This window comes from Kogia breviceps, chromosome 6, assembly GCF_026419965.1.
Source record: "Kogia breviceps isolate mKogBre1 chromosome 6, mKogBre1 haplotype 1, whole genome shotgun sequence".
Lineage (NCBI taxonomy): Eukaryota > Metazoa > Chordata > Mammalia > Artiodactyla > Physeteridae > Kogia > Kogia breviceps.
The window spans coordinates 26,258,893-26,273,953 of record NC_081315.1 but is presented as its reverse complement, the minus strand read 5'-3'; the positions used below and the strand labels follow the sequence as shown (position 1 = coordinate 26,273,953).

General features: G+C 38.8%; 1 protein-coding gene across 5 annotated transcripts in view; it reads left to right on the top strand.

Moving 5' to 3' along the window:
* SLC10A7 (solute carrier family 10 member 7) overlaps window positions 1-15,061 on the top strand; it is a 277,474-nt gene that overhangs the window by 38,237 nt on the left and 224,176 nt on the right. The window lies entirely within an intron of this gene.

Below are 15,061 nucleotides of genomic sequence, written 5' to 3'. Positions count from 1 at the left end.
TTTAAAAGTAGGTGGTACAGCCTTCATTTTTCTTTCCTCTCTGCTTACTGGAATGTTGACTTGATGACTAGAGCTTGAGGACAAATCTTCGGCCATGCTAATGATTTGATCTGCTAATGATAGCAGAGCAGCAAGAATAGGATTCTGGGTCCTTTTGTCTGTGGAGCTGCCCTTCCAGCCCTGGATTACCTACCTCTGGACTTCCTTCACGTGAAAGAGAAGTGAATTTCTCTCTTGTATAAGCTACTATTATTTGGAGTTTCTTTTTTAGTGTGTGTATGTAGTTAAACTTAATCGCAATTAATATAAAATATATTTGTATAATTTTCAAATAATGGAATAGAATAAAGTAAGCTTAGCACTGGAACTACACTGAATATAATTTAAAATAATATGATATTTGGAAGGCACTTGGAGAGCCGGATTAATTCCTGGGTCCATTATATCTTAATAGTTCACAGTATTGTAATAAAATCTCATTGGTTGTCTTGAATTTGCTACCTCTTTTAATTCTGGAAATGCAGATTAATATTGAGAAATAATTTTGTTACTTAGCAGCAGTATTCCTAATGTGAGGTCCCAAACTCTAGACATCTAGGGGAAATTTTGGAAATACGTTTTTTGGAATCCATTCTGCTAATGTGCTCTGGAACTGATTTAGGGCTTTTGTTTTGTTTTTTCATTTCTTGAGTGATGGTGATAAGAGTATATAAATTAAAACATGATTGCGGATGCTTCTCATTTATGTATCTTTGGTCAAGGAAAGACATTCAAGATAAAAGACTCGAAATTTCATTATCTTTGAGTTTTCATATTATTATATATCTAACATAATTCTTTTAAAAATTGTTGTAAAATATACATATATAACATAAAATTTACCTTTTTAATTATTTTTAAGTATACAGTTCATTGGCATTAATTACATTGCTATGTAATCATTACCACCCAGAACTTTTTCATCTTCCCGAAATACAACTCCATCCCCATTAAGCAATAGCTCTCCATTTCTCCCCCCCCCCAGCCCTCAGCAACCAACTTTCTTATTTTGTCTCTATACGTTAGACTGTTCTAGAAACCTCATGTAAGTGGAATCATACAATATTTGTCTTTTTGTGAGGGGCTTATTCCACACTAACATAGTTCTTTTGCTTTACTTGATAATAAATGAATTGTTACTGCTTAAATTGTATTTCTTACGTTCATCCTCTGAAAATTTTTGTCTCTAGTGGTAATTATAATGGATGTTAACAGAGTAGATAGTGTTAGGATAAAATAGGATATTAGAATTGTTAACTTATGAAGTACAGTACAAGGTAGAAGTCTTTATATAGTTATGTCTTTTGAATATTACAAAAGACTTGAAACATAAAACAAGGACTTCTTTTGACAGGTATGAGATGAATGCATCAGGTATTTTAGCCAGTCTCATGAGTTTTCTGTCACCCTGTATAAGAACATAAATGTCATATGTAGTATATCACTTGATCTCATATGTTGTCTGAATGTATTGCAAATAGATAAAATGTGATTTTAGGATAAAATATTGAAGTTCACAGATTAAGCTGTTATCCCACTTGGCTTATATTCTATTTGTGCAATAAATGGTAAATTATTTTTTTTTTCTCAGAATGTATAGACTTGGGGGATTAAACAATAATCCCTAAAAAGGAATTAAGATGTTGATGATTATTTGTTGCCTTGGGGGGAAAATATTGATAATCTTTGTCATTTCAAAAATAACATTTTGTCCTTGACTGAATTCTTTGGCTTTTTTTTTTTTTTTTTTTTTTTTTTACGCTTACATCACTTCTTGCACCCTCTTGCTTTCCTCAGAGGCATATTACAGAAGTATACTTTAATCAAACCTTTCTGGTAGATTGGCAGCTAAGATCCTTTCAAAAAAAATCCCAGTTAAAAGAAGAAACATGATAGGAAGTTGGCGTAATGAGAGGCATGCAACTGTATTTGCAAATCTTAGACATTATCCCACGGTTTTGGTGTAACCCTTCAGCTGACAGTTAAAATCTTTGTTTTATCAGTCATCACCCAACCCTAACAGATGGGTGAAGAATTAATCTGATTTGTATTTTTCCTCACAACTTTCTCCTACACATTGTAATATTCTATGATTAACATTCGGTGAGTTCTTAAAGATGATTGATGGGCCTTAAGGATATAATATATACATCCTATTTAAATTATGCTGGAGTAAAACCACAGAACAGAAGCACTCCTAAGACCACTGTAGAAATTTGAAGACAATTTTGATACTCTCGTCCAGTCGAAAAGAAATCTGCTAATACTGTAATGTTTTTTCCCTTGCCAGGACCCTCCTTGCCTGGTGTCATTTCTTGAGCTCTCCTGGGAGGAGATTAGTCTAAAACAACAAAGTAGCCAGATGTCTGGTTCTGAGAGAGTCCCAGAGGCCAGGCTACGGTAGGCAACAGAAACCGCATGGGGCTGAAGATCAAAGATACCTGAGAATTACTTATGGGCACATAGTATGTGTCATTCCCATTATTAACAGTCGGAGAAAATTTGTTTCTCTAATTAACCCTTTTGTTGGAGTAACCGTAAATTTTAGTGAGTATATTTCTTTTTTGATATGTATTCTTTTGTGGAATTTTGAGAAGAGCACGTATCAAAAAAGAGAAATGAAAAGGAAGTCACATGCTTGATTGAAATCTCTAAGCCTTTATCCTTATCCAAAATAGATACGCTATCCAGTGTGTAATCATTTATTCATGAAATAAGTGGGCATTATGGTTCTAAGTTAAAATTACAAATTAAGAGTCTGGAACTACATGGTTTCTACATACAAATAGCTGTTCTTAAAGCCCCAATCCTTAAAGTACTGTTATTTCAACTTTTAACCCTTTCAGAGTGAAGATTTTTACGATCACAGCTTTCTGGTCTTAAAATGAATTCAGAATAAATCCCAGTGGTGGGAAATCTGTCCCTTATTAATAGTTGACCTCTTTCTTTTCACATTGGTATTATAATGAAATGCTAATTAAAAATTCTTGCCATCCTTTACCTGTTTGCTTTATAGGTATAATTTTATATTGTTTAGACATATACAGGTTTGGACAATATGAATACATTTGCTTTTTAGAGTTAGTCTTAATCCTAAAAGCCTCTAAAGCCCTTTAGCTGAATTTATTCTAAGGCATGAGGAAAAATCTAATAACTTCCCATGTCTTAGCCCCTAGATGAGGGTATCAAAAGAGAGAACAAAAGATTTGGGTTGGCCTTGCCCCTTGTTTTTGCTTCTGTTCAATATCATGATGTAACAACAAAATCATGTAAATGCCTTCTTCCTGCTTTCCTGGAGAGATAATCATAAACCATTGTTATCAAGAGCGTGATTAGCCAGCTTTAGCGCTTTTTAAGTGCTACCACACATTCTTTAACATCTGGTAATATAAACTTGGCATAAAAGCTGTAAAAATGTCCTTAAACCTAATTGGAGCTATGTGTTTGCTATGTAGTGCAGAGATTTCACCTCCTTTGTGTGATGGTCAAGGCTTCTGTTAACTCCTTGAGGAAAAGGAAGCTCCTAGGAGCAGTTTATAAGGATTAATAGATCTCTTCGTCTCTAGATTTAAGTATGGAAGCAAGAATAAAATTGGCTTCTTGCACAAAGAACGGGAGAGGAAACTGTATTTTTTTTCAGAGCAGAATTTGTTGTTACTTCCGTGACAAAGGGCGATCTGCGTTTTCACTCTTTCCACCCGTGTTTCTCTTTACTGGCTACCATTGTGAACACCATTTGCTATCACCAGAGGCTGCTTATTTGCCTTTCTTTTTTTTTTTTCTCTTTTACTTATTTGCATTTATTTTACGCTGAATTTATTCCCAGGCCATAAGTTTTTGTTTTGTCAGTTTCTTCTGGGATATGTTTTTCTCCTGTGCAACCTCGTCTTCTGCTTTAGGAACAACCTGCTGTGTTTCCGGGAGAGTCAGCTCAGTGCGGCAGGGAAAGCTCATGCAGGCGTTGTCTGTAGGTTCCGTGCCGAGGCTGTGTTCACCTGGATGCGCTCGGTGATCAGAGAATCTGCTTCAAGGCCCTGTAGTTCAGCATTGCTCTCTGCTTTTTTAAGCATGTGCAGTAAAAATTCAGCGCTCTTTGTGGGCCATCGACCCTGCGTCCAGCCCCTCTGTCTGGCCTGGGCACACCTACCAACGCCACCATTGTAACTACGGAATGGCACACATTGCCTCTTTAAAGTGACGTCCTTCACATACTTGGTGGCCTTTCGGATATGTAAACCCTTCATGGCCTGGGTGGTCTCACAAGTGTTCTTAAAGTGAACATAAAGATTTGAACCTCTTGACTTGTATGACTCTGTGGGGTTTTCTGGGTCAAATGAATAGTGAACCATTTTCAGAGGTCACCTCGCCGCTTATGGAAAGAGGAAGCTCTGTTTTCCTATTTTGAATGCAAGTTGTCAGCCGTGACCGCTATATCGTAAATATTTCTCAGCCCCAGTTAATGGCTTACTTTAAGCAAGTAGTATTCAGAGTAACGAAACACCTCCCAGTACCACCATATTAGGCAGTTCCTTGGAGTTGGTTATGTGGCAAGATTTGATCTGAGGGAATGAGAGTCATAGTTCCAGGACTGAGGTCCACTGGTAGAAGTAGCACTCCACGGACCTTTGTAGCCCAGGGGACTGTTCTTTTTTTTTTTTTTTTTTAATTTATTTATTTTGTTTTTATTTATTTATTATTTTTGGCTGTGTTGGGTTCTCGTTGCTGTGCGCGGGCTTTCTCTAGTTGCGGTGAGCGGGGGTTACTCTTCGTTGCAGTGCGCGGGCTTCTCATTGCGGTGGCTTCTCTTGTTGGGGAGCATGGGCTCTGGGCACATGGGCTTCAGTAGTTGTAGCACGCGGGCTCAGTAGTTGTGACATGCAGGGTCAGTAGTTGTGGCTTGAGGGCTCTAGAGCACAGGCTCAATAGTTGTGGTGCACGGGCTTAGTTGCTCTGTGGCACGTGGGATCTTCCCAGACCAGGGCTTGAACCCGTGTCCCCTGCATTGGCAGGCGGATTCTTAACCACTGCACCACCAGGGAAGCCCCCGGGGGGCCTGTTCTTGTTTCCCTCTTTCCCCTCATCTGCAAGACACACAGACTCATGTGTACACACACACACACACACACACACACACACACACACACATAAAATAGGGATTTGCTAAGGAGAAGACAAAAAGGTGACCCCTCTTTTTATCTTTCAGAAGTTACCAACATTGCTGACCATGAACCTGTGAATGCCTTCACCTTGGGTTGTTCCACTGACATTTGGGGCACTCATCTCACTCCCTGCCCACCTTCTTTCCCTCCTCTCCCCCTCCCATAACTTAAGAACCATTGCTGTGTGTATCAGCTCTTCATGGGGCATTTCTCCCACAACACTGTGTACAGAGATGTGTTTAATTATGTTTTTAAAAAATTAGATATTATCAAATTTGAGGCAGTGATGAGTGTGGGTTTTCTAGTTCCTGCTTTTTATCTATTCACTTGATCTTCTCATTCATAGATTTCTTTTTTTATGACCTCCTCCTCTACTCTGTCATATTTTCTCTTTTTCTTCATCTTTTACTTTTCTTAACTCTGTTTCAGCATTCTGCCTACAGCTTTGTAGGATGGGTTCTGATTTGAAATAAGAACTAAGTTGTTAAGAGCGGGCAATTAAGACCTATATTAAAAAATTCTTTTAATAACTGAATGCATAATGATTCAGTACTTGAGTGGGCGTGGAGGGAGTAATCTATAAACTTTTTGTGATGGGATTATGTGCTAAATAGAAATGCTTGCAATATAACTCAAGTTGGCTTTGTTAGAATGTGATGATAATACTCATTTTCATTCCCCTTAATTTTAAAAGCTTTGAGGTTAAAGGTAGAATCTTAAACTTTTCTTTTTAATTTATGATGGTCTGAAAGATCTTAAGAGCTCCTGACTTACTTACCTTTTTACTTGCTTGCTAACTTTCTTTAGTTTTAATTTAAAGTTGTATTTATCCTCACCTGAGGTTTGGAGTAATAGCCTTGGAACATCTGTTTACTGTTTAAAGCAGTGGTCTTTGACTTCAAGTTGCCTGAGAGTCTGAGGTTGCAAAGTGATAGGATTAGATCTTAGCAGATGGGAAGGTCCTTTCCCCAGTGGCAACTGTAGGGTAGTATGCTGCCAGAGAGGGCAGTCCTGGAAGGAAAGTTATGTTTTTGTTTTTGTTTTTAAATTAAAAAAAATTATTTATTTTTGGCTGTGTTGGGTCTTCATTGCTGCACGTGGGCTTTCTCTAGTTGTACTGAGCAGGGGCTACTCTTCCTTGAGGTGTGCAGGCTTCTCATTGCGGTGGCTCCTCTTGTTGCAGATCACGGGCTCTGGAGCGCAGGCTCAGTAGTTGTGGCTCACAGGCTTGCTTGCTCCGCGGCATGTGAGATCTTCCCAGACCAGGCCTCGAACCCGTGTCCCCTGCATTGGCAGGCGGATTCTTAACCACTGCACCACCAGGGAAGCCCCAGGAAAGTTATGTTTTGAATACAGATGATCAGTTCTTGAATCCTCGTGACTTCTAACTCTATTACTAAAATTAAAAAAAATTTTTTAAGAAGTTGTAGAAAATTATGTATTGTCATTGAGGGCATCCAGTATGAGCAGTTGACTGAAGCGAAATGTTTACAGTGGAGTAGTTTTCCTTTTTCAAGTAAGATTTACATGATTCACTATGAAATGAAACTACAGCCCATAGATAATCAGATACCTAAGAATAATGTTTGGGAAGCTGGGTTCCCTGAAGATATGAGACTTAGTTATTTTAGCCTGGGGATTTTGCCTGGGGAAAAATGTATGTGCCTCAACAGCTGAAGGGCTATTCAGGAAGAAACAAAGTAAAATGGCATCTATTTTAACGTGTAATTTCGATATTTCATACTTAATCTTATCCTTGGCAGAAATGTCAGAATATACTAGCTGCAAACTGTCTCTGAAGCCGTATCTACACTATCAAATTGAGCTGGGTAAAGTCTTTAAGAATCAAGTAGTTTTCCACGGGGAGAAGAGGGTCCTTTCTAGGTAATTCTCTGCTGGGAAGGGACTATTCTAGTAGAATAAAAATGAGGATGTGGTGTATTTCAAATATAGGAATATACAACCTAAAGGAATGGCTGCAGGGAGAGAGATTTTAAACTTTGGTGTATCATGGTTTGTTTTGCATTTTTTTCTATTTGTATTTATTCCCACTTAAATTTGAAATAGCACTTTCTTTCATTTATGCTTAGGTTTTTTTGTTTTGTTTTGTTTTGTTTTTTTTAACCTCATCCAAAATTGAATATCTCATGCTAGAAATGACACTACAATTCTGTCCCTTATTTCCTTCTCTACCATTCTTTAGAGGTTGAATTAGTCTAGCTGTATAAGTTGCTGTTTAAGTTAAAATCAAGTTCTTACTAACGGAATAGCTAGATTTCTATTTTCTATAAATGCTTTTCTTTTGTTTATGCTAGAATAGAAACATACTCCTTGAAGGAATTAAAATGGTAAAGTCTAGGCTGCCATTTATTCTGTCACCACATGGCTGTTGTTTATTGTTTTTTTTGGTACGCGGGCCTCTCGCCGCTGTGGCCTCTCCCGTTGCGGAGCACAGGCTCCGGACGCGCAGGCCCAGCGGCCATGGCTCATGGGCCCAGCCACTCCGCGGCACGTGGGATCTTCCCGGACCGGGGCACGAACCCGCGTCCCCTGCGTCGGCAGGCGGATCCTCAACCACTGCGCCACCAGGGAAGCCCTGTTTATTGTTTTTTAATCAAAAATCAAGTTTCTGTACTTAATGACTTGGAAGATGTATTAAATTTTGTCAAAATATAAGAATTTATGAAGAATAAAGAGCCTCCGGAATGCCCAAAAGATCAAGGAGGGAATGTGTATAATTTTGCTGTTTAACACATATATAAGCATTAATATTTATCATTGAGTTTAGTATTTTGTATTTACACTCCCATCAATGTATAATATATTATAGCGTATTGTTTAGAGGCCGTTAAACAGCTCACGATTTATTCACAGAAGAGGAAAAAAAAATGTTAGGTTTTTTTTTTTCTCTCTTTTATTTGAATTTTCCCTAGGTTGTTTGGTAAAGAGCAAACAGATTTCTTCCTGATGAGGGAACTTATATTATATAAAACCTGGTCTGGTATGTGTGGAAGTAATCAAAGAACTGCCAAGTTGCTGCATGGTCACCATCATCTGTTAATGTAATGCACAGACTGTTCATACTAAGGTAACAGAGGTAACCTTGACAGTGAAAATCTGTGGCATGTGCAGATACGACCCTTGATACTTAATTTTTACTTAATTATTAGAATGCACATAAAGCACATCAGGTTAGTTGGCTTAAACAATAGTATTAGTTCCGTATCATTTAAAATTCATAGAAATGTTAGGTAAATGCACTTTTGTTTGACTAGAGGATTCATTTTTTATTAAAATAGCCATTAAAAGACCCCAAATATAACATTTCTAGAAACTCAACTTTTTAAAGAAATACTTGACCAGTAGAAAATGCTTCTCTAAGCCAAATTGGTAGTGTCGTGATTTTTTAAAATAGCATTATTTGAAATGCTTCTAAAAGTACTTTTTCCCATATTAAATTAAATGTCAAATTATGCACCTTCCTTGCAACCTTTTTAAGGAGAAATTTCATCAAAGGATGAGACTGCTGTGTTTAATTCACTGAGGTGAATTATAATTTCAGACATATGTTTATGACGTGGTAAAGGTGATCTTGTGTAACGTATAAATAATATCTTTTTAGTGGAATATACCCCTGGGCTTTTCCTTATTTGATAAGATATTGTGGCTTGGAAAGAAAACCACACATAGAGTAAATCAAAGACTCCCGGAACCGAGCAGCATTAAATCAAAACATGCTTGGGTTAGAATTAAGAAAAACTACATTTCGAGAAGACATGGGGATAGGATTCCCCCCAACTCTGTCCCCTCGAGGAAATAGAGATGGCAGCCTTTCAGGTCGCCACACCTCTAGTCCTCTGTATTGATGAGGAAAGAATCTTTCGACAACTGGTGACCAAGCAGTTAGCTTTACCAACCTGGGCTCTTGTATTTGAAATTGGGTTTTCATTCTCATTCCTGCCTACTGCAGTGATATGGCCTTTGGACAACCAGACTTTCAAAAGTTAAAAGGCAGTAAGTCAATCCCCTGGAAACGATGCAGAAATGTAGATTCAAATCGTAAATAAGGAAATGCATTGAGTACATTAAATAGACATAGAAAAATGGATTTCTGTCTTTTGTAGTAAGGTAATTGGGCACCACTGCTTGGCAGGAGCTGGTGCTATTGAGCCCGCTGTAGCTGCCACAGGTTGATAGGCAGGTGATCAGGCAGCTTCCACCAGGGTCTGCACAGGAGGCCTACCTAATATGCTGTCTGCCCTAAGGGCCTATGGGAACACAGTTGGATTATTATGTTAATGCATGAGCCTGCTGCCCTCTTCCTATCCCAGCTGGGTTCCCTGTTGTTAGGAACTGCTTTGCACTGACAGTGGAGTAATATGCTTCATGATTGAAAGGGCAAAGGGGCTTGGAAGGAAAAAAAAAGAATAGACCTGCACAGATATGTAAATGAAGGAAGACAATCTGTAGGAAGATTTCACTCTAAGTGTAGAGAGAAAGTTTGTTACAAAGTACTTTTTTAGCACAATGAGTGGTTTTCCTCATTTCTTAATTAATTTCTGGGCTTGCTTTCCCCTAACACTGGTATATACAGCACAGGCAATGTTTTCTAAAATAGGCACTTAGGTTGATTTGTTTTCAACTAGGATGCTCTAACACATTGGTACCCAGGTAGAGTGCTGACAGTAATGCATTTTTTTTCACACCTTCATTATCTTTAATAACTCATCCCTTAGTTATTGCACTATATTTTATAGAAAAGTTATTTTTTTAAGATGCTGAAGGATTTATATTTTGTGTTGACATCACTTTTATTTGTCTTTATTTTTGATGCAGCTTTAGAAAACTGCCTAAACCTATCTTTTGGGAGTAGGTAGGGGTGGATGTGAGGAAATGATTGAATGAGCTGGAGGGATATTTTGGTGGGTTATGAGTTTGATATGAGTAGGGGTTCAAATTGCAGTAGCATTTTGTTTTCGTTGAGATTTGTATTTTTATTTAAAAAAAATTTATTTTTGGCTGCATTGGGTCTTCGTTGTTTTGCGTGGGCTTTCTCTAGTTGCAGCAAGCGGGGCCTACTCTTCGTTGCGGTGCGCGGGCGTTCTCTAGTTGCGGTGAGCGGGGGCTACTCTTCGTTGCAGTGTGCGGGCTTCTCATTGCGGTGGCTTCTCTTGTTGGGGAGCATGGGCTCTGGGCACATGGGCTTCAGTAGTTGTAGCACGCGGGCTCAGTAGTTGTGACATGCAGGGTCAGTAGTTGTGGCTTGAGGGCTCTAGAGCACAGGCTCAATAGTTGTGGTGCACGGGCTTAGTTGCTCTGTGGCACGTGAGATCTTCCCAGACCAGGGCTTGAACCCGTGTCCCCTGCATTGGCAGGCGGATTCTTAACCACTGCACCACCAGGGAAGCCTCCGGGGGGCCTGTTCTTGTTTCCCTCTTTCCCCTCATCTGCAAGACACACAGACTCATGTACACACACACACACACACACACACACACAAAATAGGGATTTGCTAAGGAGAAGACAAAAAGGTGACCCTTCTTTTTTTTTTTTTTTTTTTTTTTTTTTTTTTTTTTTTTTTTTCCTGGTATGCGGGCCTCTCACTGTTGTGGCCTCTCCTGTTGCGGAGCACAGGCTCCAGACGCACAGGCTCAGCGGCCATGGCTCACGGGCTTAGTTGCTCCGCGGCATGTGGGATCTTCCTGGACCAGGGCACGAACCCGTGTCTCCTGCATTGGCAGGCGGATTCTCAACCACTGCGCCACCAGGGAAGCCCGTGACCCTTCTTTTTATCTTTCAGAAGTTACCAACATTGCTGACCATGAACCTGTGACTGTCTTCACCTTGGGTTGTTCCACTGACATTTGGGGCACTCATCTCACTCCCTGCCCACCTTCTTTCCCTCCTCTCCCCCTCCCATAACTTAAGAACCATTGCTGTGTGTATCAGCTCTTCATGGGGCATTTCTCCCACAACACTGTGTACAGAGATGTGTTTAATTATGTTTTTAAAAAATTAGATATTATCAAATTTGAGGCAGTGAAGGGTGTGGGTTTTCTAGTTCCTGCTTTTTATCTATTCACTTGATCTTCTCATTCATAGATTTCTTTTTTTATGACCTCCTCCTCTACTCTGTCATATTTTTACCCCAAAAGTGGTAAAAAAAAAAAAAAATTTTTGTGTTGAATATTTTCTGAGGTCTGACAGATCTCTAAATATTACCAAAGAATTTTACATAACAGGTTATAATTCTAAAACACAGTGAGTTATGTTGTAAAAAAATAAACACTGTATTGTTTTTTCGCATCTTTATTGTAGTATAATTACTTTATAATGGAGTGTTAGTTTCTGCTGTATCACAAAGTGAATCAGCTATACGTATACATATATCCCCATATCCCCATATCCCCATATCCCCTCCCTCTTGCGTCTCCCTCCCACCCTCCCTATCCCACCCTTCTAGGTGGTCACAAAGCACCGAGCTGATCTCCCTGTGCTACATGTCTGCTTCCCACTAGCTATCTATTTTACATTTGGTAGTGTATATATGTCCATGCCACTCTCTCACTTCATCCCAGCTTACCCTTCCCCCTCCCCATGTCCTCAAGTCCATGCTCTACGTCTGCATCTTTATTCCTGTCCTGCCCCTAGGTTCTTCAGAACCATTTTTTTTTTAGATTCCATTTATATGAAACACTGCATTTTTAATAAGGCTTGCTTGCCTCACATCCCAATGTTCATCCTTCCTTCTTTTTCCAACCTTAAGTTGTCTCTATTTTTTTCAAATTTACCAGAAATTTTATCTCTATTTCTGGATTTCTAATTTGGCAAGTCATTGATTAATGGTTCTTACCACTTAATAATATGGTAATATTGATGATATTATATATCATATAATATATGTAATATAATATAATAATATAACATATATAATAATAACCTTTATTAAGCATTTACAGTGCTAATACTTTACATGAATTGTCTGATTTAATTCTCACTTAGTACTCACAAGTAGATACTAATATTACACCTATTTTTGAGATGAGGAAACAGGCATGAGATGGTAAAACTGATCTTGTTGGAGGTACCTCTGGCTTTGGTGCTGGATTTGGGCCTAGGTCAGTTAAGTCTAGTGCCCTCTTGTGTGTGCCTGGCTATTTTAGGTGGTAAACGACATACGGAAAACATAGCTCTCTTCTCCCACCTCTCTCCCTTCAGTCTTTGGGTTCTGTCTGTATCTATTTTTGCACAGGAGGTTGTGTCACATTAGGCATAATCATGTCTCATAGGTCTAGGAGGATGGATCATGCAAAACTAAAAGGAAAACCACGCTAGTAGGGTTTTTTTAAACCCTACTTTTCCAGGTTGACTGGGTAGGCAGCTTAGTAACTTGGTATTATCTCATTATGATGATCTCAAAGGAAAAACTGTGAGCTAGGCTAACCAGTACCTCTTTTACTAGCAAAGCTCGACAGCAAATGTTGTGTGGGTAGTAAATAGCTAACAGGAAGCTGACAGTTGAAGGGAATAAAATTTGTCTTAGTTTCCTTAAAGATAAACCTTACCTTAGAGGTGACAATCTGCTAAGTGCACAGACAGACCTTGAAGAGAAAAGTTATCAAAAGGAAACCGGGTATAAGTTAATAAGTCAGATCTTGACTTCCTGATAAAGCCTGTCCTGATTGCTGGACACTGATTGAAAAGGCAGTGAAGTAAGCCTGGCTTTCAGCAAGCTTTTGGATTTTGCAGAAAGAGCCCTGAGAGTCCCAAGAACGAAACTGCAGGCTCAGCGGCCATGGCTCACAGGCCCAGCCGCCCCGCGGCATGTGGGATCTTCCCGGACCGGGGCACGAACCCGTGTCCCCTGCATCGGCAGGCGGACTCTCAACCACTGCGCCACCAGGGAAGCCCAGAACAAAACTTTTGGAATCACTTTATCCAGGCTCCTAACCCGAGAGGAAGGTGTCTGCTGGGGCACCTGAAAACCCAGTGACCTGTTTGAGAGAATTCTAGTTAAAATAGACAATTGAAAACAGGTGCTCTGTCCTAGGCTTTCTTCCTAAGGTCTTACATTTATGATACTGTCCTTCTACAAGAGCATGGGTTTAGGAGTCCCAATGTCACCACTGATTCATTGTACTTATTTCTCTCAACCACTTTACTTCCCCAAGTCTTATTTTTCACAATCTATGAAATGGAATAATACCTCATAGGGTTATTTTGGGGATTATGTGAGATATCACTTATTGTTTGGCACATAGAAGATGCTCAGAAAAGGTCAGCTTTTTTTTTTTTCTGCTTATGAATTGCTAGTTTGAAGGAAGAGTAAAGTAAAAGAAGTCATTTCACTATAAATTCCTGGGTCAGAAAACAGGTTTGATCTCCTGATCTTATAGAATATTATGCGTCATCTCTCATTTAAGACCCTGTGAGCTCCTGATGTAGGGGAAAAAATGAAATTTAGTTTGGTTAATGAAAACTCTTAGAAGGTAGATTCTAAACTGTGATGGAGCTAGGTTAAATGGTAGCCAAGTGAGGCCATTTCCAGGGGTCTTGGAGGTGAAACAATTTGTTTTTGTACTTGTATCTGTGCTTTTACTCTTAAATCTCATTTCTAGTCCCATGGGTTCCATAATAAAGTCTTCAGTACTATACATTTTTATTAAACATCTTTTTTGGACTCCAATTTGCATTTCAGATAATATAACAAAATGTATGTGTTTCAAGTATTCACTGCCTAATTGTGATTAGAACATGTAATCCCTCAAAAGATGTTAATTGCAATTTAAATTCACGCTGAATTTAATTGAGTTGGGGATTAGAAAGTAGATGTAAGGAGTTGTTAAGGGAATACATTTTCAAAAAGCATCCATATTTTTTCTGAAAAATGTAAACGTCTTTCAAGTTTAAGGTTAGAAAGATAAAGGACATATGGAAGAGAAGGGGAGGAAGCAGGTTAAAGGACATATTAGAAAAATTTTAAAACTGTGTTCACAATATAGGTCTTGAATTTAAGCTACTTGTGGTTAAAGAAGGAGGGGTGGTTGGAGTAGCCTTTTCTCATTTATATCCCTAGAGTCTTCCAGTACATATTAACTTGCTTGGTGTCTGATAAAGACTTCAGTTAACCTGAGCTCTTTAAGAACTGCCGAGAATGATTGGGAAGGAAGTCGATAGAAACAGAGATCTTTCAATTCACCTGTTACCTGATGCTTCAATTTTCCTTATAATATTCTGGTCAAGGGGGTGTCTTATGAATAATTAGGTATAATAGACACTTTGTGCATAGACAATTCAGATTTAAGCAGTGCTTTTCTATGATAACTTCATTATATTAATGGAAATAAAGAGTAGTATTGGAAGAAAGACAAATGCCTTTTTTTCCCCCTAATTTCTATAGAATACTAAAATTTGAGATTTAAGGTTTTAAAAAATGTTGAGCAGTCATGTGTCTCTGATTGGGAGAATGAAATATAACAATTAATTATTTGATATTGAATTTGAAAACAGTTTTTCAAAAGGAATAACATTGTGCCTCATTTTATTCTTAAAATTTCCCAGAAACACATATTATTTTATTTTAATATTTATTTATTTGGTTGTGCCAGGTCTTAGTTGTGGCAGGCAGGCTCCTTTGTTGCGGCTCGCTGGCTCCTTAGTTGTGGCATGTGGGCTTCTTTGTTGTGGCACGTGGGCTTCTGAGTTGTGGCTCACCAGCTCCTTAATTGTGGCATGTGAACTCTTAGTTGTGGCATGCATGTGGGATCTAGTTCCCTGACCAGGGATGGATCCCTGGCCCCCTGCATTGGGGGTGCAGAGTCTTAACCACTGCACCACCAGGGAAGTCCCAAGAGTTTGTTTTA